This window comes from Strix aluco, chromosome 5 (assembly GCF_031877795.1).
Source record: "Strix aluco isolate bStrAlu1 chromosome 5, bStrAlu1.hap1, whole genome shotgun sequence".
NCBI classification, from domain to species: Eukaryota; Metazoa; Chordata; class Aves; order Strigiformes; family Strigidae; genus Strix; species Strix aluco.
Window position 1 is genome coordinate 55,527,427 of NC_133935.1, and position 21,601 is coordinate 55,549,027.

Genomic DNA, 21,601 nt, shown 5'->3' on the forward strand with positions numbered 1-21,601 from the left:
AGAGACCTGTTTGACTAGGAGTGGTCCTTAAAAGCAACCTGGGGTGGACCCAAGCCCACAATGTGATTGCTTTATGTTGCTATACGAGATAAAGAAGTCACAGTGACCTTCTAATGCAGCTCTCAGATTAAGGGCAGATTTGTCCTAGCAATAAGCACTATGGACATAGATCTGCAAACATCAGCAGGGCTTGCTCTCTAATGCATACCACAAAATAGATACAGACATGTGTTTGAGAGGAGTTCAGAGAGAATAATTTTATCATTTGTTGCTTGTTTTTTTCCTGTGGAGCAAGGGAGTGTGGGGATTAATCAGTGTATGTGCAGTGTGGATGATGAGAAGACATCAGCTCCTGCAAAACAGGGAGACATCCAGCCAGAGTGTGCAGCCCAGTGCCTGGGGCAGCTGCATGCCACTGATCTGTACTGCCCCAGAGACCCACACAAGAAAATCCAGAGGTGTCATCCTGTGGGCCTCCCTTGGGTACCAAGGGAGCTGATGGCAGGAGGAGATGAGGTTAGCTGTTCCTGATTTCCCCCTGGTCTGAGCCTCCTGCGCAGTGCTCCACAGGCAACACAGCACTGAATCAGTCCTCTCAGCACTGACATTACCCAGAACGGGTGAACTTTGAGTCTCAGGCTGAGTTTTGCATCTTACAGTCAGCTCTTTTAGTATGTGCTGGGTGATTTTATGCTATGTGTAGTGTATTGTAATCCACTATATATCCCCTTTTGCATTGCAGCTTCAAAGAAACACACTTCTTATTTAAAAGTAATTCATTCACTTGGAGCTACAGGCAACCTTAAGTGACCCCAAAGGCAGAGGCAGGTAACAAAGGCAAGACCTAATCCTGAAGCACATTAATGCTGAGTTTTGTTGGGAATTTTGTCTGAGCTGGGAGGATCTGGCCACAAAGAGTTTGTGGAAGCACAACTCTCTCAGAAAATGTAACCTATTGAACTCTTCCCAATTAGTAATCAGGCTCCTTTCATTCTTCTGAATTGCAAACACCAGCAACAGAGAGAGGGAGAAATCCACACCGATGCTTTACAACAATTAATTCCAACAGAACATCAGAGTTCATGTATTCTTAAACCGGCTGTATAATTATAGCAAAAACCCCTTGCAGTGGTTTGTCAGATATATTAAGTAATCACTTTTTTCATACATCACTCCTTTTCTTTCACAATTTTATCTGTCATTAAATAGTTACTTTCTTTTTTAAAAATCTCACAGTTCTTTGGTACTGATTAGACATTTTTCATGACTAACTTTTCTCTAACATCCAAAAGTTCTATGAACCTCTGCTGACTTCAGTGTAACCCCTTGCGTGACCATCCGTTCACCAACGGAAGACGTTCATGTTCTGGCATGTGGTGTTTTGTTAGTCTCTGGCACACTGGCACTTCTGATTTCAGAGAACTTTTGAAAAGATAGTGGCTTATTGCTTACTCTGTCATTGATTTAAATCTTGACAGTCTTGTAAATAAGCACAGGTATAAGAAAAATATTTCTATTAATTAGCCCCATTTTATTGATGAGGAAAAGTGGACAGAGGGATGATGTACCACTTCTAAGCCTTGCTTCATAGGTATTTTGGGAATAAGATGGAAAGTTGACTGCACTACTCAGTACAGTGACTCACAGGCCATAAGGCAGGTTGTCAGGAGACTACTGTCTGCAGCTCCTGGATTCATGCTTTCTGAGACCAGGATGAAATTCAGACCTAAGTTGTTGGTATCTATTATTTGTGTATTTATAGGGTGTCAGTCGCTGAAGTACTGAAAGGCCAGACTAGCCCAAGGCCACAGACTCAGCATCCAAACGAAGTTCAGATCTCAGGAATTCCTCCATCCCATTCCCATGCTCCGTCCCCTCCTCTGTGCGACATGAAAATAAAAATAAAGCTCAGGCCACCATTATCTCTAGGACTTTTTGATTTGATATAATAGATACAAGTACGCCATCACTGCTGCCAGTAAATATTTATGAATTTTATCCACATTTCTACAGGAATTTTATGATGCAGAAGAGCAGTGCTGCAATCATATAAATCAAGAGACTTATCTCAGGATTGTCATAAGCCAATTGCATTCCCCTTGCTTGGAGTGGACAAGAAGACATCAGAGAAACAGTGGTGACAGAAAATAGACGTTAATGTTCAGCCACATCTCCAACTTGCTCAGCAAAGTGCTTGTTTATTGTCTTTATTCATTCTCATGCTCTTTTTTGTCCAGTTCAAGACAATAAAAAATGCAGCTTGGGAAAAGAGTGAGGTAGTGGAAGAAGGGAACAGTTGGATTTTTTCTGGTACTCTTTTGTTGCCCTAAGTGATTATCTTTTTCTAGTAATAAGAATCATGTTGTGAGCAGTGAAGGTGACCTTTCATACAAGTCTTGCAAACTACAGGGACTTGGGAACCTCAATTCGAAATCTGCTGAGGAATCTAGAAAAGTTGACTCCTTTATTCTCCTCTTGCCTAATCCACAGTTAGAAACAAAGAGAACAGGGCTCACCTAATGAAACATATCTGACTGAGTTAGTTATCAATGTTCCCTTTACCATTAACAGAAAGAAATGGGCATCTCTGCTAATGAAGGCCAGGTAAATCTTACTCTAATGTTTCTTTCTCTCCAGTAGTTATGTAGGTGGTTTGTTGGCTACCTTAAACATAGTTATCTATAGTAAAGTCCTATGAGACAAATCCCAATCTGAGACACCACAGTTTAATCAGCTTTATCCTTACCATTTCTGGATTATGAACAGTTTAACACAAGGCATGAGGTGTATAACCCTTTATTTTATATGCTTGAAATAAATATTGTAGTTTATCATTTCCCTGTTCTCTGTGAATGGCTCCACACTAAGAGCCCAACTCAGTAGGTGTTGCTCAGCCACAGTTTCTTTTTAATAAGTAAGAAATGAGGGCCAAAGCCCTGAAGAGCTCAGAGAGCTTCTTTGCCCTCCTGTCTTTTAACTTCTCTCCATATTCCTTTCTCTCACCTAAGCTCTCATCACCATCTACAGCTTTTAGCAGCTGGTGGCCATGATAAAACAGGTCAGCTGCTGAAATTCTTCAGATAACTTTTGACAGTCAATTTGGATCAACCGTCTACAGGAATAGTGCATTTCTGAAAGCCACACTCAGTTTATACCCCAGTGCAAATGGCTAATGTTCAAATATGTCAAACAGCTCAGGATTAACTGTACTGGAAAGTATGAATTTAATTTCCTCTGTTTAAGAATTAGAAGAGAAGCTTGTTTTTAAACTTCACAGTTGCAGAATAGTAATTTCATTTTACTTTAGGGCTGATTTCTGCAGGGTGGGGGGTTGGTACCACGTACAGCATTCATTCAACAACATGCTTAAGCATACATACAGTTTTAAACAAGTAAGTAGCCCTAATGAAGTAAAGAATTAATATCACACTGTAGGCAAGACCTGAAAGTCTGAAAAATAATTTCTATTTTTTTCCCCATAGAAAAAGCAATAGAAATTTATTTTTTTAAAACCTATTCATGCAGTAACTAATGACTCGACTTTGGACTGTGGTATTGTCTTGATAAACTTTCTTTCCAAGATACTGCTTAGTTTACTCCAGACCAGGAGGAAAGCAAGCAAGCAAGAAAGACTGACACAGGGTTGTGTTTGAGGCCAGATTACCCAGAGGCAGAAAGTGGTGGGCAGCCTTGTTTGGGACCCTGTTCCAGTGACATAGTATGTCTTTTCATTAAAGAAAAACTGCTTTCAAAGGCATCATAGCAAATCCTGTAGGACGCTCTGACTTTTAAAATGGGACAGAGAGTTACTGTTTAACACTGAAATACTATTTATTAGATAAACATTACATTTAAATAGCAAGAAAACACATGAAGCCATTGCAAAAGTTATTTTCTTTGCTGCAGCTTTGTCTTTCATGTTACTTTTCTTGAAGAAAAAGTTTTATATCAGAGCAAATGTTCAAAAAGCACCAGTAATATAAATGGCAATTTCCTTGCTCAGTAATACTGTGTCTTCTCCACACTGTTCCATCACTGATTTCAATGTTTACTCCTGAGCAATTGCTTTCTTTTCCACAACTCAAGGATCTTCTCATTGGTGCAGGAAGAAAGTAAAAACTCCTGTGTGCGTGACATCAGTCTGCTGCCACAGCAATGCGTGTCATCTTACATGCAACCTTTCGGGCTAAATTCTGCTCTTAATTATACTTGATTCATGCTGTTGGCTTGCATACTTTTGTAGAAATTTAAGAGAGGAGAGAGATCTATTGCAAGACTATTATGGGTACAGCTCTGCTCCCATGCTAATCTTACTTCACTGGTTTCAAACAAGTTGCTCCTGATTTATATTAGTTTACCAGAGATCAGGTTCAAGCATGAAAATTATCAGGAAGTAATAGACCTTTATTCAAAATAAAAATATTTTCCCTCATTAATCAGGAACGGCTATGGAAAAAGTAAAGAAGTGACTTTACATTTGCTGATATGTGGGAACATTTGCCCAAGTACTAAATCCCCCTTTAAAGAAAAATAACATGTGCTAAAGCTTTAAAAGGAGTCCAAACAGAGGATTAATTGAGGAGATCAATTTCAGTTCTCCCCACCCTAGTTTAATAGGCTTTTTCCCAACTGGGTTTTGGGGGGTTTGGTCTTTTAAACCACTTGTTCTTAACAGCAGTAAGGAAGAAATCTGGGAATTGATTTATTGTGAGGACTTTCCATTGTACTCAATGGACATTCTGTACAGCCTTTTTTTGCACACTTTCTAGCTAATATGAATCTGTTAGTTTCTACTTTGCATCTACGAGTAACATATATCTTACTTAGACACTAAACACAAAAGACCTGGAGCCTGTATTAAAAGACCGAACATTTCATGCTCATATTTTACTGCAACATATAGCTCTTACTTTCAGGTTGCTTGGGACTGTAAATTTGCTGATATGCTACTGTGCTTTAGAACTGCCGTGTATTAGCTGAGGAGCATAGAGTTGATCGATTCTGAGAACTAAAAATCTTCCATAACAAATGTAGCATTTGACCAAAGACCAAATCCTGGTTTGGTTTTGGGTCATAAAGGTGCAAGTCCCTCATCAATCAAGTTCCTTTTGAACTGATCTAATTCCAGGACATTAACTCTTAAGAGCCCCAGGAGCCAAAACAGAGAGGAAATTACTCCTTTTAACAGAGGATGCTCTTGTAACTGCAGCACCGTGACCCACTGACAAAGACAGCTGTGTCCCACACGGCAGGAGAGGAGCTCAGGGCAACTCTGCCCAGGGAGCTACAGCTACTCTTGGTCACATCACAGGTGGGGACAAGCAGTCAGAGGCAGCTATTTCTCAGCATTGCTCTACCTCCTGCTATTTAAAGCTCTGGCACAGCGCAGTGTGATCCAGCTTTACTGCAGCTCTGCTAATGGATTTGGTCCTGCTCTACATACACTGGTGTAACTCGGACCAGAGTCAGACACGCCAGGCCAGATCCTTGGCTGCATTTGCAGACCACACACCCAGCAGGCTTTGCCTTACATCAGCTAGGAACAGCTAGAGCTGGTCAAAAACCAGAAGGGGAATACTCCTGGTTTTTTAACAGCATAATTTTTAATTGTGAAAATGTTCTTCCAGGTTTATTTAAGCCACAAGAGATCAGAACAGCAGGCAGGGAATCAGCTCCCCAGAAAAGTATCCCAGGCACACCCCTTTCTCTCTAGGAACAGATATGCCCATAGTATGGCCAGAAACTGCTGATTCTGTGATGCAAAGCACATGATCTGGCCTCTATACTACATTTTCTGTCAAAGCTATACCTTGAATTTATGAAACTCTGGTGATTTTTTTTTTCCCTCTGTTCTGTTTTAGATCAGGCTGAGAATTCATTTGAGCATTCAGAGATTTTTAATATCGTCTTTTTCTGGCTAAACAGACATAATGTTTTATTATTTTCCCACATTGCAGGCTTTCCAAAATGTACTGCTTTTATAAGTATAAATGTAAGAAGAGGGAGAGAAAATGGATAATTATATGTATTATCCTTTCTTATCAAAGCTGTGTGTTGGAAAAGAGGGAGAAATTGAGAAAAATTGAGAATAAAATTTATTGTAGACATTATCTCTCATCTCAGCTGAATGTCTTCCAACTAAACTTCCTTTCCCAAACCTTGTGATTTCAAAGACTGTGTATGATACATCTTTTACACAAGGATTTCAATTTTTTTTCTTGCAATGCAAGAAAATAATGTTTCCAGTCTAACTCAAATACCAGGGAAAAAAGTGTGTTCAGTGATATCTCCCAGAACTACAGCTGCATTATGATTGTACAGAGAATTTAAAATGCCTGGCCTGCCTATAGAAACCATCTGGGGAAAAAAAAAAAAAAAAAAACACGAAAAAAATCTATTCCTACAGGAACCTGAAGGAAAGCACAATTAGTAGATGTTCTCACTTACTCTCCAAAAGCTATAGCATGTGCTCCTTTCCCCAGGATATATTTAGTGATCTCAAAGGAGCATTTGCCTGTCACATTACACCCTGGAGCTTTGAATCAATATTTGCCTACTCCTGTCAACCTCAAGCACTTAAAAGTCATGACTCCTACCCCAGGCCAGTATGTGATGAGCTCCCAAATCCTTAGATGCTTTTTTTCTTGTTTTTTCATTTTTTCATTAGAAAGTTTAGATCATACTTTTAGATCATATCTTGCCTTGCCAGATATCCATCCGGTATTTACAGTGCTGCCAGATCCAAAATATTGAGACTATTGAGAAATACTTTTGGAAGTTCTTTACAAGACCTCCACCTGGGAGCCCCACCTGTGGTCAGCTCACAGTGGCTTTGTTTGGGCATTATGTCTCCCTCAGCTTCACATCAATTCAGTGACATTCATCCCCACATCTACAACTTAACTTTTCGAGCAGCTCAGCCAGAGAGCAGAAGCAAGCGCACACTCTCCAGCTATAGATCAGTTCAGCCCCCAGCCTCACATCTGCTTCTTGACCTAGCATCACCCCTGCTCCTTTTGCAGCACTGGAGGCTCCATGTCTGATGGGGTTAATCCAGGGAGGGTTCAGTCCCCGCCCCTTCTCCTTGTCCTGAAGAGGGATGGAGGCTCTGGCAGATGCCTTCTTTGAGGGACAACAAGATGAGAAGAGCACAGATGGGGCAGCAAGGCCCACAGTCCTTCTGAACCACTGGGTCTTTTCCTGATCCCCTCTTCTTCTTCCCTCCTGGGGTGTTAATATAGCATTCCCCTCTTACACATTCCTGCAGTAAATGTCCCCAGCTCATGCACGAGAGGGAAGGTGTCCCATGGGCTGCCCTGAGCAGCCCTGCTGGATTCCCTGTGACTGCTGGCGACATGGCAGAGGCAGCTAGCCAGGACTGCAAAGCATGCAATGGCTCCAACCTCTTACCCCACTGGGACCTCAGCATTTGTTAGACATGCTCTTACTACCAAGAAGTCTTAAAATGGGGTGACACTATTTCTTCCGACCTGTCCTGGGCAGCCCCCGTCAGGCTGGTCATATTCAATCACCCTAGCAGGAGATATGTTGTGTCTAGAGCTGCTTTCCAGTGGCTTATTTGATCTCTTCAACTAGAAATTCCATGGCACTGCCTTTCATAAAATATCGACTATATCACTGTTTCTCATTACTTTTAGTGACCAAGCTGTACTTAAACATGCAGCTATCAGTTACACTCACAGTTCAATACTGAAGTAGTAAAATTGGCTAATCAGTCATACACACGAGAGGCAAGCTTGAAGTTTGGCCTTGATTTCTGAGACAGATTATTGTAGTTCTTAGCATAAATTGTGGTTATATTATTCAGTTGTAACCAGCTACTGGAGTTACCCCAGCACCAGTGAGAAAATTAGGAAATCTAAATGAAAACAATGAATTTTCACCCCTGCATTTAGGCATAGAGCATGGATCAGATTCCCTGAATGAAAACTGTACAGGATGACATGGGTGTTATGAATTCAGACAAACCCAGAGGTTCATATGAAAGATCACGTACTTGATGGAAATTCAGTTTTGAGGTGAATGTGTACTTTGGGTCTGAACTTAACATGAGATAGACTTTTCACATTTTCCAACACACCCAGCTCCTCCACATCTATTTTGTGGTAATCTATTGTCTTTCTGATACTACAGCATTGCATAGGTAAGAAAGAAGAATGGTTACCTGTTTATGAGTATAAATTCTACCTAGTCAGTGTTATGAAGCACAATGAAAACTTCCACACAACAGTATCTTTAAAACTAAGTCCAGCCTATTGTGTAAGGCCAAACAGGGAGTAGCTGGGGAAGAGTGTTGCTGCATCCTAAACTGCAATGGTCTGTCCTATACTTTAGCATCTTGGAAATTATGAAGAACATCCAGGCAGTGGAGGTCCCCATAAGATTTGGAGCAAAGAGTACGGAAGTCCTACATGAAATTAGGATGAAACACTCGGGAGAGTTAGGAAACCTAGCAATCTAGAGACAGCTGCCTGAAAAATGGCAGGGAGAGAAAATGGAGAAACAGGTTGTCTATGGAATAGGTGTAACAGTTAAGAAGTTTGCTACTGAAACTCAGTAGACTATGGTTACCCTTTTTGTCTTGGAGGTTATTCTTTATATGTTTTCTTCATTTGCTTGGTCCTAGGGACTGGATTAGCAGCCTTACATCTTTCACTATTAGTGTACTTCTCAAAGAAATTGTACTTGCTATTTACATCTTTTCAACTCTGGAAGACCTATTAAAGGATTTCTCTGTGACTCGGATCTTGCATGCAGGCATGAAGACTTACATGCATCTCAAGAGATTCAGGGGCAGAGTCACAGAGTGCAGAGCTCTTCACCACATTGATGTATAACTGGGAATCAGTCAAAGGAATTGAGTGAAGTTCAACACCTCAACAATATCCCACAATGTGATTGATTTTGATGATTGTTTCAAGATTTATCTCAACTGTTTTATCTCCCCCTCCTTGAAAGAATTTACTGTCACACTGTCTTCTCACCCTCCACCACACCTTCTGTAAGCCTGCTGCATTGAAGGGTCATTTTACAGACTGAGAGTAACACAGCATCTCAAAGATACCTGTGCACAAGGTCAACTTTTTCCATTTGAATTGGGAGCAGGGGCAGGTAAAGAAAGCAAGACTAGCAAATTTCTAGCAGTGAAGAGAGTAGCATAGTTTCTACTAGATTCTGTTTTTCAGGCAAAATTCTGCTTCCAGAGTAACACAGCCAATTCTCACTGAACTCAGCAGGAGTCTTGGGTGAGTATCTGAGGGCAGAGTTTGTCCCCTTGACTTTTTTGTGGACCAAGGAGAGAGAAACAGGTTGTTTCAGGATTGCTGTGTCCAAACTAATGCACCAAACATGCCCACTACTTCATATACATTTTGTACATGCTCACATATTACCTTACACCTCATATTTCACTTTTGTTTGTGAAACAAAAGAAAGAAGCATGTTTCTCTTCCATTCCATTTCTGTGAAAAGTAAATCAGACTTCAGAGAACTCATAATTTTTGTTCATAGGAGTCAGATTGATAAAAACAATTCTGGACACAGTGCTGCACCCCTCATTTTTGGATGCTCTCTTCCTGGAACTGAAACTCTTAAATGAGTGCCCTGGTCCCAGCGAGCACTTCCTGACAGTGACACACAGAGCAGCAGAGGTGCTGAGTGAGCAGGTGGTACAGGGATGATATGTCAGCAGAGGGAACCTAATAGCAAATGTTATAGAATGAGGTAAGAATGAGTAGATTAACAACAAGGGAATAAGGGAGAGCAAAACTTCACTGCCACTGTCAAAGCTGTATCGCCATCCAGGAAGGAGAGTGAGACTTGTGATGCTGAGGAGAGTAGCCAAAGCTACAGCATGACTGTGCTGTCCAGGGGCACAGGCAGCCTCCAGCCAAGGATAAGGCTTTGATCCACATCTCAAACTTCAGGATGCTCATACAGCAGGAATGAAATAGTCACTAGTAAAATAGACAGTGCTGGGAAAGCAGATAATCCCAGGTCTCCAGTTGTGTTTTCCTATACCTGTATTTACTTACTCCTCCTCGATCCTGCTCCTTTTTACACCCTCCTTGGTCAGATGAATGGGGTTACTTTCCTGTCCAGCACCCTGTGTCCTGTTTCTCCAGCACTGTTTTCACATCATTCTGCTGCAAGGTAGGAGATATGAATTTTAGCCCTTAAGCTGTGGATAGAAGAGAAGCAAGGTAGCCAAGCCTCAGGTTAGTGTTCTGATGACCAGGCTGACATATAAGATAGGAATCGCACTCTCCATCATCAGCTGGATCTGGGGCTGAACTTCTTCCAATTGGCATGCACCCCTTTGATTTTCCAAGCCAAGACCACCTTTTAGGAAGCACCAGTGCAGATATACAAATTTTCTAAAGAAAGTGCTCTCCTCACTGTCTTGGTATTGTCTGCAACGTCTTTGACCAAGTCTTAACTTAGAAACTATATAGATAGAAAAGAAAATGTTTTCACTTAATGCCATTCCTTCCCTCTTTTCCCCCTTTTAAAATCTGTTTTCATTTTGTGTGTGTGTGTTAGCTACATTTGATAAGTCATGAGCTAGGGGTCAGTGAGATATTGCCATAGTTTGACATAGGTTTGACAAGTACTGACTAATCCTGACAGATTTCCCACTGATGACATTTCAAGATACAGTTTTGCCACCAGCTGAAAGAACTGGGACTTTGTAAGATATCTTTGTGGGTGAGCAAATTTCTCAGATTAGTACAATGAGAAGAATGAAAAGGATCACAACTAACACATGCACAAGAATACTGTTTTCTAAGTATGAAGGAAATGCGCTGAAAGATTTTACAAAAGGTTGTGATTCTGTAATTTTTGTACCCAATTTTAAGTGCATTGGCTCAGGTGCTTTTCTTTGATGCAATTAAACAATGTACAGAATAAAATCATATTGTATTCTAGAGAATCTCAAAACAATGTGAAGAGCACAGCGAGTCCTGAGATATTTTCTTCCCAATTAGCTTAAACTGGCCAAATAATTCAGTGTAAGTTTGCCAAATCCTGCTTTGCTGACTCCAGTGTTTTGACTTTCTGGAGTTTCCATTATATCAGGTTTAACTACAAAAAATGCAAGCAAAGAAATATAAGGCATATTTAGCTGACAAATCAGGCAACTTGACAGATTTTCACATGTCAACCTTGACAGATAGATAGGCAGTGCCTGAAAAAATGACACCTCCAAAGGAACAAGGATGCCCTTTTACATCCAGTACCTCAGCTTACTTAATTGTTGACACTTCACAGAGGCAATTAATATAAAATGAACCTTACAGGATAGAAAACGAAAAACTAAAAAAATTTGGCAACAGTCCTTTCTAACTAGACCTAGAGAGAAACTTAGTGCCTAAGGGAGCTGTCAGGGCTATAGCAAATTGCGCTGTGACACTCCATGGAAGAGAAGAAACCTGAAAACTATCAACTGTTTGGGTTGCATCTTCAGTGAAGATACTTGACATCTGAATCTGGCAAATACTGGGGGAAAAAAGAACAAGCATTCGAAATCTGTAAACATTTTTGATTTTCAGAAATGCAGCCCACTCGTTATCCCCTTTTCCTTCTGTTGAATTTCTGGCTCTTTACCATCTCCAAAAAACATCCTTTGATTTATTTATTTGTCACTTCTATGTTTCCATGAATTCCCATGTTACCAAGTTTTACAAGTCAAACGTTTTCTGAAAAGGCATTTCAAAGTCATTTGAAACTTCTACAGGAATCAGAACCTTAAATTCTATGCACACACTAGCAGCATAGTGCCTTTACCCAGTAAGAAAATAGAAACAATGTTATTCACCCTAATACTTGGGAACACAAATAATTTGAATAATCATAGAATCACAGAAAGTTTGGGTTGGAAGAGACCTTAAAGATCCAACGCCCCTGTCATGGGCAGGGACACCTTCCACTACATCAGGCTGCTCAAAGCCCCATCCAACCTGGCCTTGAGCACTGCCACAGAGGGGGCATCCACAACCTCTCTGGGCAACTTGTTTCAGTGTCTCACCACCCCCACATGAAAGAATTTCCTCCTTACATCTAATCTAAATCTACCCTCTTTCAGTTTAAAACCATTACCCCTCATCCTATCACTACACTCCCTGATAAAGAGTCCCTCCCCATCTTTCCTGTAGGCCCCCTTTAAGTACTGGAAGACCACTATAAGGTCTCCCTGGAGTCTTCTCCAGGCTGAACAACCCCAACTCTCTCATCCTGTCCTCATAAGGGAGGTACTCCAGCCCCTGATCATCTTTGTGACCCTCCTCTGGCCTCATTCGAGCAGGTCCATGTCCTTCTTATGTTGGGGCCCCAGAGCTGGACATAGCAGTGCAGGTGGGGTCTCACGAGAGCAGAGTAGAGGGGGAGAATCACCTCCCTCGACCTGCTGGCCACAATTCTCTTGATACATTTGGCTTTCTGGGCTGCGAGTGCACATTGCTGGCTCATAGTCAGTTTTCCATCCACTAATACCCCCAAGTCCTTCTCCGCAGGGCTGCTCTCAATCCACTCATTGCCCAGCCTGTATTTGTGCTTGGGATTTCCTTGACCCATGTGCAGGACTTTGCACTTGGCCTTGTTGAACTTCATGAGGTTTGCACAGGCCCACCTCTCAAGTCTGTCCAGGTCCCTGTGGATGGCATCCCTTCCCTCCAGCGTGTTGACCACACCACACAGCTTGGTGTCATTGGCAAACATAATGAACATCAAATACTGAAAAGACAATATGCATTTAAAGCACAGAAAGCAAATTTCTTGCATGCTTTCAATAATATAAATATGAGTATTTTTTACTTTGTTTTGGGTCTGGTTTTTTCCCATTTATTTTCCATAATTACTTTCAACAAATGCTGAAAATCATTCATTAGTTGATACTTAATATAAAGACCCGGTAAAATGTATTTTGTCTAGCAGAAAGGAGAGAGAAGAGAAATACTTCTGATGACATTACCATTTCTGCCTCATGTTAGAGGTCTAGCTAAAGTGCTATTTAAATTTGATTGAATTCTGTTCCCCCTTTTAATTTTTCAAAACAATGACTATTTAGGCAATAGAATACATTTTTCCATGTGCATATATGTTACCTGCAAACTTTGCCTTTATGGCATCTGAACTGATAGTTAAAATGCATGTCATTGAGGCAAAAAGATCTAAAAAACTTTGAGACAACTCATATCTAAATCATAGTCCTAATCATAACTGAAAGCATATTCCCAGTACATGAATTTCAAATCTACCTAAATATTTGTATTCTGTGTATTACCACACTCATCCTATCAGCATCAAAACAATGTCATATGAGGTTATTGTTTGCAACTAACAGCTGCATTCAGTTGTATAGCTTGAATAGTGATTACTTCTACAGAACAGTTCATCCCTGGTGTTAAAAAAATCCCTTAACTTTATCAATCCTTCTGACATATTTTTTGAATCTGGTAAAGAAACAATTTGCTACGTTAGTGACCTTTCAGTTTACTTCTTCAGGTGGAAGATCATTTCATTCCTTTGATTTTTAGCATGATAGCCAAAAAATGCTGAATATTTCAAGACAGCATTCATACGTGTTGGGGACTGCTGTCAAGATCAGACTTCACTTTTACCTGAGTCCAACTGACTGAGAAATTATTTCATTAACAGTGGTTTTGATGAAGACTAATGCTAATGGTTTTAGTGTTTCCTAGAGATACTTTTTCTAGGTATGTTACACGACTGAAGACAAAAGGAGATTTTCCATTGGTTTAGATGGCCAAAACACAAATTCTTACAGCAATTTAAATTTATCCATATTCAGTTTGAATCTAGACTCTGGGTGGCACTTAGTATGAAAAAACACAAATTAGGCTAAAGATAAATCTAGCACTGGAATTAAACATTGAATTTGGTTTTAAGAATGTGTTTTACTTTTTGTAACCGATGCATCGGTCACATAATAATGGAGGAGACTAAAATCTATAATCACAACAGCATCTTTGCATTAGACAGAAGTAATGCATGGGGAAAAACAGAAAAGATTTCAGGTAGCAAATGTCATCTGTGTCCCCATACGTGAATACATTCTAGCAGATTACACTTTTGTACAATCATTACTCAGTGCCTCAATCAGGCTACTCACATTTTAATTTCAATTTGATTTAATTGCAAGAATTGTAATTTCAAAAGAAATTATCAGTACAGAACGCAATAGTGTTTTATCTTAATTATAGCTTATTCTTCATGACATCTATTCTTCTCTGAGGATGATGAATAATTGATTACATGATTTGCCACAATTATTTGATGAATAATCAATGGTATTCAATCAATTTGTTTAGCGATTGTACTTTGCAATTTACATTTAAGTAAAAGATTAAGATCTTCTGCACAGTTAAATAATGAACTATGTTTAAATAATGTTAAAACCGTAACACAGTGAAACAAAAGCTAATCAAGTTAGGGCTGTGATTTACACTTATGCCATTACAGAGAAGGAAAAGGACAAACGGTATGGTGTATTATCCTTAACTTCAAACACCCTGGCTTCTCAAAATGTAATTTTTAAGTAAATTGAATTTAATAAGAACAAAACATTCTTAAAATCACAATGGACATTTATCCAAAATAATATTTATTGCCTTTATCAAGTTTTTTTCTGTGTAGTACTTATAAATATGGGTTGATCTTATGAAACAGCTAATCATCAAGTGTCTCAGGGGATATGGGATCCGATATATGCTCTCAGAGATGTTTCATCTCTCAAAGTGGGGACAACAGAAGGTTATTCAACCTCAGTGTCTCCTGTTCAAACAGAAACAGCTCCACGCAATGAAATGGCCACACTTGAGGAAAACACTGAAAAATCCATGGTAGCCTCATAGGCATACAGGTAGGAGTCTAATGCCTGGTGGGACTGGGAAACAGATATGCAAAGGACCACTGGGTTTCTGAGTATTCATCTAGAACTAGAGAAATGCAGGGAGTTTTGCCATTATTTCTTGACTATAACTGGATTCATCTGAGACCACTCAGAAGGCAGAGTACAATCATCCACGGCTGGAATAGCTACAGAAACATTGGGATGTTTGCCAAGAGCTGCTCCAAACGTCACTGGAGCTTGCAGGATTGACTCCAGCTCCAGTGGGAGGGAGCCCAAGGCACAGCAGTGGATCTCAGAAACAGGACTGGGATTACTCACATGTACTGTAAACTGAATGTTGTTCATCTCAGTCAAGTTGCCCATTTTATCCTAGTCCACAGGAGATAACTAGGCTAGAAGAACCAGTGGAGAAGTCTGTGATCAAAGGCAGGGTGTGAAGCCTTCACCTAAGGATAACATTTTACCCCAGGTAGAGAGGACAGAGAGTTAAACAGTTAAAGAAGATTGCCTGGGAACGAAATCTGTAAGAAACTTTGTCTAGCTGGCCATGTGAGGATTCAGCTGACTTTTAAACAGAGATTAGGAAAAAAAATATAGCTGAAAAAGTTATGAGCCATTGGATAAGGCTAAAACAAACAAAACAGGCAAAAATCAGCAGGAGAGCTCTTACACAAAAATGAAGGACTATTGCAAAAATAAATCAGAAAAGGAAACCCTGTAGCCTAGAACAGTACTTGAACTGGAAAACCTGAGAAGCTATCCCCTGTCCCAAATGCAAACATACATTCCAGCTTTGTCCTGACTCTGTATCAGGATGCAATTCCCTCCCTCCATATATGCTACACCCAGGTTCACATGGCAAAAGGAATCAAACCCGGATGCTGAGATGGAGTCATAGTACTCCTCAGTCTATCCCTGATTTGAGTGACTGGTGACCAGGTTTCCAACTACCCTGCAAAGACCACTGAGCACTTGGAGTAGTTCTGATTTGTTGAGACTCCTGAGGATACAGAGGAGAAAAGCAATACACCTGCTAAGGTAGTGGGGAGAGCTATGCTCTTAACCAATCACATTTTGAAAACTCACTATTAAGACTGGGTTTTTTAAGCCAAATCTATACACCTGATAAAGAACATATTGCTGGGTACAAGCCAAAGGAAGAGTTGGGTTTATAAGAATCAGCATTTGAAAATTTATGCCTAATTGCTTCCGCCAGTCCACATGACTTGATTCCAGCTGAAGTGGCCCAGAAACACCCAATGCAGAACTACAACAAGGTGCTCTTGCTAATATGAATCATTGATGTGCTTCTGTACAGCTTTTTGTCTGAAAAGCTCAAGTGCTGCACAAAAATTAACTAAGCCTTACAAGACACATGTGGTGTAAGACAGTTTTATTCTCTGTATGCAAACAGGGAAACTGAAGCATTCCTACTACTACTTAGAAGTACAAACAGGAAAAGAATAGCCATTATACCTATTGTGGGCTCCCTTCCTGAAGAAAGACTAAGAAATAAAATGAGAAAGTATAAACCCAATGTACAGTGTTGTCGAAAATGAGCAGGAGAAATTAAAGCATTGTTCTCCCAAAAAATCCCCAAATGAAGCTGGCCTATTCTTCACACCGCAGAGAAAAGCTAAAACAAAACAAAAAAGTACAATCTGATCTTGTAAAAAAATCAAAATCTTGCCCCTAATCTAACACAGTTTTTGTTTTAAATACACAGTAAAACCACCAGGTAGACCACTATGCTTCAAACTCTGCATCCCTAGACACGGCCTTTTTTCTATTCCCCAATACTTAAACTGCTTTAGTAATTAGACAGCATATTCTGACCTGTATCTTCTGTACTGGCTGAATACAACAGCTCTAGATCATAGGATCAGGGTTGGAAGGGACGTCTGGGGATGATCTGGTCCAGCCATCTCTTCCAAGCAGGCCTAGCTTCAAAGCTACATCAGTGCTAAATTATATTTTTGCTACCTAGCTAAGAAGCTACTTTTGTTCACCTACCTGCAGTTGTGGTTGCAACTCTGTGTGTAAGGTTTCAGTATGAAAGCATGGGATACTTTAAAGATAATAAGAAATATTTAAAGTATTCACTGGAAGAGATAGGATTGGAAAAGAAGGTCTGATGGATTGCTCTAGGTATTTCCCTCCAGGGTACCTGTGTGAACCTATAGGGATGCTTTCTCCCTTACTTCAAAATCACACAAAAATTTTTCATACTTCACATTTTTAAATTTTAAGCTCCTGCAACATAGGCCAAAAATTGCATTCCTCACATGAAATTCACGATAACTGTCAGCACTACTTTCTAGAGAAAAATCCTAAATATAGAACATATTTCAGAATACTTTTTTCATACAATAGGTAACCATGGAAGTTGAGGTTTTTACAGGGTTATGGTAACAACGCTGGGACTCAAGTCCCTTTTAAACTTGTTTATTGGTAGTTTACATGTTTTTTCTTGCATAAATATTTTTGAAATATTTGATAAAAGTTTGAGATATATAAATAGATATGGTAACTCTGGGACTTTCTTATGTGCTGGTTTTCCTCTTTCAACCCATTCCAGTGTCAGAGTAGACCCCATCCTCAAATTATCCTGACTTCAAATGAATGAAAAGTGCATGCAACTGAAAACTGCGAACAGTACCCAAGGGTAGAATGCAACAAAATCACAGGGGACACAAGTAGCTCCCATGGAAAGTGCAAAAAAATATTGATGGAGAATATTATAGCCCCTTCCCCAGTACTTGCATTTGCAGATTGTAATTTTTTATCTTATTTCCTACTGTTTACAGGGTCATGGGCATATTTTTCTCCCTGACGCCAAGTCCTGTAGGTCCAAAGAGAAAACTGACTGCACTCTTTCATCAGGACTAGAGTTGGTAACCTGGACTTGCCTTATTTCTGTCCATGTCGGGAAAAATAGAGCAGGTTGTAACACTATTACAGCAGTTATGCTGGATTTGCATTGCAGACATGGCTGTAGAACGGGTAAATTACATTACTGTAGCAAACTTCCCAGGCTACCCATATGGTTAAGCAGAAACTAAGAGTTTATAGCTTAATTAGAGGCATTTGTAAGTGAGGATCAGATAAACAGATATACAACTTAAAAGAGTGCATTGGCCATAAATTCTTTCATTCCAGATTCAGATCTGCTAATATATGACTGTAAACACCTTTGACAAGGTTATTTAAAAGCCAAGCAATCTTATTTCCTATGCCTTTGGAACCTGAAGTGGGAAGAAGTAAATGACGGAAATCATAGAATGCTGCCAGCACAGTCTAAATGTATTTAGATCTTAGTGATAAGTGCTGCAGAAATGCTTGAATAGGTGGCAGGACAAGGGACAAACAGCTCTACAGCAGCAGCTACAAGCAGCCCTTTTGCCATCTTTGCCCCTTTTCTTTATATTCCATTTAGAATGTATTCATGTTTTCACATTTCCACAAAACCTTGTGGTTTTTTTCTTAAATTATAGGAGACATCCAAATTCATTCTGATGGAAAAAGTGATGGAGACTTCAATGAGGTTTTACCTGTCTGTACAAGTGTCTTTGCTTTCTCTCTGAAAACTTTCATGCATATGCAATCTGGAAGTGTTTATTTTCAGACTTGGTTAAGATTTAAAAGGAAGTGTTTAGCAATGTGATGGTGGTACTACATCCAGGCTGCAAGGAAACGGGAGAACAGAGCACCCAGGGTTAGAATTGCAACTGAAACTTTTAAGGTGATAAGTAGGTTTAACACTCTTGCCTGTAATAAAGTTGTAGCCTAGGGTTGTAGTCTAAAGTTGTTTCCTGTGAGTGTTATGTTTTTATTTTTTCAGGTACGGAAAGATGATTTTGACCATGAATTCCAGATAACAAACTTACTCTGCTACCACAGGAAAAACAAATGTGCTTCAAAACATGAAGGGAAAATTGCCGTTTCCTAACCTCAAATAATTCTTTGTTTAGAGAATCAAGAGAGCCACTGCCAGACAACAGACCAAATTTCAGCTTCACATTAAGCTTTCATTGCTCCGAACACATTTGTTTCACCAAGTGGGGAGAGTTTGTGATCATTTAGAAGTCACACTGGTAAACTACCTCACCTTCCAATTTGCATCTATAGAAAAAAATATAACATTAAGCTAAACATCTTCATTGTTAGTCATCCTTCTCTTTGATTTTTTCATAGAGGATTTAAACACTGCAAGACCACTACAGAGAGAACCAGGAGCTAAATTCATGTTGCTTATTAAAGGGTGTGAGGTGTGAGCAACTGAAACAAGGGCTGCAAACTCCAGTAGCTTAAACAGATACCAAAAGTGCCAATAATAATATAAGGGAAGGGATTTAAATGTATACCTGGCTACTTCAGTGTCCCTTTAATGCCTACCGCATTTGTTTTGCCATCTTATTTACCTTAACACTAGGGCTGCTTTGCTTTGAGAAGTGCCCACCCGTGCCAACCCTCCCAGGAAGCTTTCCTAAGCCGTGCTGGCTCCACACACCCAGAAGGTCAAGGGCAAGGGCCGATGGCGAGGGCCGATGATGGCGAGGGCCGATGGCGAGGGCCGAGGAGGGCAATGACCTCCCGCCCTGCTCTCTCCAGCGGTGCCCCAGGTGCAGACGGTGGGTGCGTGCAGCCCACAGACAATACCGTGGGCTGCAAATACAGCCGGAGCGGGCTCCATCACCCACTTCTGCACAGATCAGAGGGAGAAGTTTTTAATTAGTTTTTTCTCTCCAGCTCCCTGGGTGAGAGCCGGTGGCGAGGAGCCAGCACTCGGCCTCAGAGCTCCGTCTGACCAGGGGAAATGGAGGGAGGCGGGGGGGGGGGGGGCACCTGCCCGTCCTCCGCCTGCTCCCCGGCCTTTCCCCGTCGGCGGGGGAAAAGGGGTTTTCACGGGTTTTGACGTGCCCCCCCTGAGCTTCAAACGGCAGCGGCGCCTCCCCCCGCGCCGCCGCCCCGCCCCGCCGGCTTCTCCGAGCCGCCGGCCGCCCCGGCCCAGCGGCGATTGGCGGGCGCGGCGGGCGGCAGCCAATGGGCGCGGCGGAGCGCGCATGTCGCCGTCCCGGGCGCGGGGCGGTGGAGCCCCATTAGGGCGGGGAGCGGGCGCGGGGCTCGGCCACTCGCGGCGGGGCGGTGGTGGAGGCGGCTGCCGGCGGAGGCTCCGGGCGGGTGGTCGGTCCGTCCCCTCCGCGGCGCTGCTGGAGATGCGCGTCTCCCGCCGGCGCTGACTCCGCGGGGCAGAGCCGGGTACCCGCCTCCCCCGCTGTCGACGTGACGGACCCCACCGCCGCCGCTGCTGGGGAATACGTCGCCGTGGTGGGCCGCGCCGCCAGGAGGGTAAGTGGCGGGTCCCCGGTAGGGAGGACTGACGGGTGGCCCGCGGCGGAACGCCCAGCGGGTTTGGCGGGGCGCCGGCCGCAGCTGGGACCCTGCCGCTGGCGGCGGCGGAGCCCTTCCCGCGTCATGCCGCTCTGCAGCGGGGGGCCCTGCGTCCCGCCTGGGGTCTGCATCGCCGGGGCGTGCCGGTGAGGAGCCGCCCGACCCCGGAGCCGGCACTCGTCAGCGCCGCCGGAGTAGCGCCGTCCTGCACGGAGTTGGATGGGAGCTGCGGGCTCGGGAGAGCAGGGGCGGGGGGTCCCGCTGGGCCCCGCGGCGGCTGCCGGAGGGGGCGCGGCGCGGCACCGGCTCGGTGCGTCCGGCGGAGCGGGCCGGGGCCGCTGGTCTGAATGAGGGTCCGGATGCGGGAGCTCAGCTGTTGCCTGTTAGTGGGGTGACAACTGGTCTCTTCCAGGCAGCCTCCGCCTGCACCCTTACCCTCCGCGGAGTCCGGGCGCTCTCCTGCCCCGAGCGGGGCACCCGCGGAGGGGGGCGGGGGGGCGACCTGGGTCCGGCATCCCGGCGGCATCTTTCGGGCTCTCCGCTACGAGCGCCTTGTGTTTCTGGGGGTAAACCCCCTTGACAGCGGCTGAGGTGCGGCAGGGACCCAACCGAAGTGTGTGAGGGTTTTTCTTTCCTCACTGAAGAGAGCTCTGGAAGGGCGACGGAGGCTCCCTGAGCCCCCCTCTCCCAGAATATTTATTCCCACCGCGGGATTTCAGAGTCCAGCAGCCACCATTTATCATCCGGCCGGGCTGGGCTGAGTCCAGGCGCCTTCGTTGTGGTCCGAGCCTGGGGCGGACAGGAATCTGTCATTGTACGCCAGCGGGGTAGCCGAGGAAAGCAAAATAAAGCACCCGCCGGTACCAGTGTTTCTAAATGCTATCAACTGGAGAGCCAGGAAACGCAGCGGGGGATGTTTTACAAGCTCTCTGAGAAATGTTTATACAGAGGATTTAAAGGTTAACAATGCATATTCCCTACATGCGAAAACCTAAAAGGTGGCAAAAATAAACGGCTGGCCTTACTGCCGGCGAAGTTCCCCGTTTTCACTGTTCAGTTGGTAACCGAGGTCTTTAAACTGCAGGTTTTGCATGGCAAACTCAGAGGGACTACTGAGATTTCCTAGCAGGATGTGCTTTTCCCCCTTTAGTTGTTATTATTTCTAGGAGGAATTATTGTTATTACTTCTCTACATCACAGGTATATCACAGTGGCCAGGTTTTCATCCCAAAATGTCAGCAGGGCAGAGTGAGCTTGGAATGGGAACGAAGGGGAGAGGAGAGCAGTTATTCTGGCTGCAGTGACAGATTCTTCCAT

The 21,601-nt window shown here is 42.6% G+C and overlaps 1 protein-coding gene across 1 annotated transcript in view; it reads left to right on the forward strand.

The window, feature by feature from the left end:
- Positions 1 to 20,009: 20,009 nt before the first annotated feature.
- Positions 20,010 to 21,601, forward strand: part of PRICKLE1 (prickle planar cell polarity protein 1) — a 65,865-nt gene continuing 64,273 nt past the window's right edge. The window contains exon 1 of the mRNA XM_074827417.1: positions 20,010 to 20,242. The gene's annotated coding sequence lies outside the window, so the exon portion shown is untranslated. The remainder of the gene's footprint in view (positions 20,243 to 21,601) is intronic.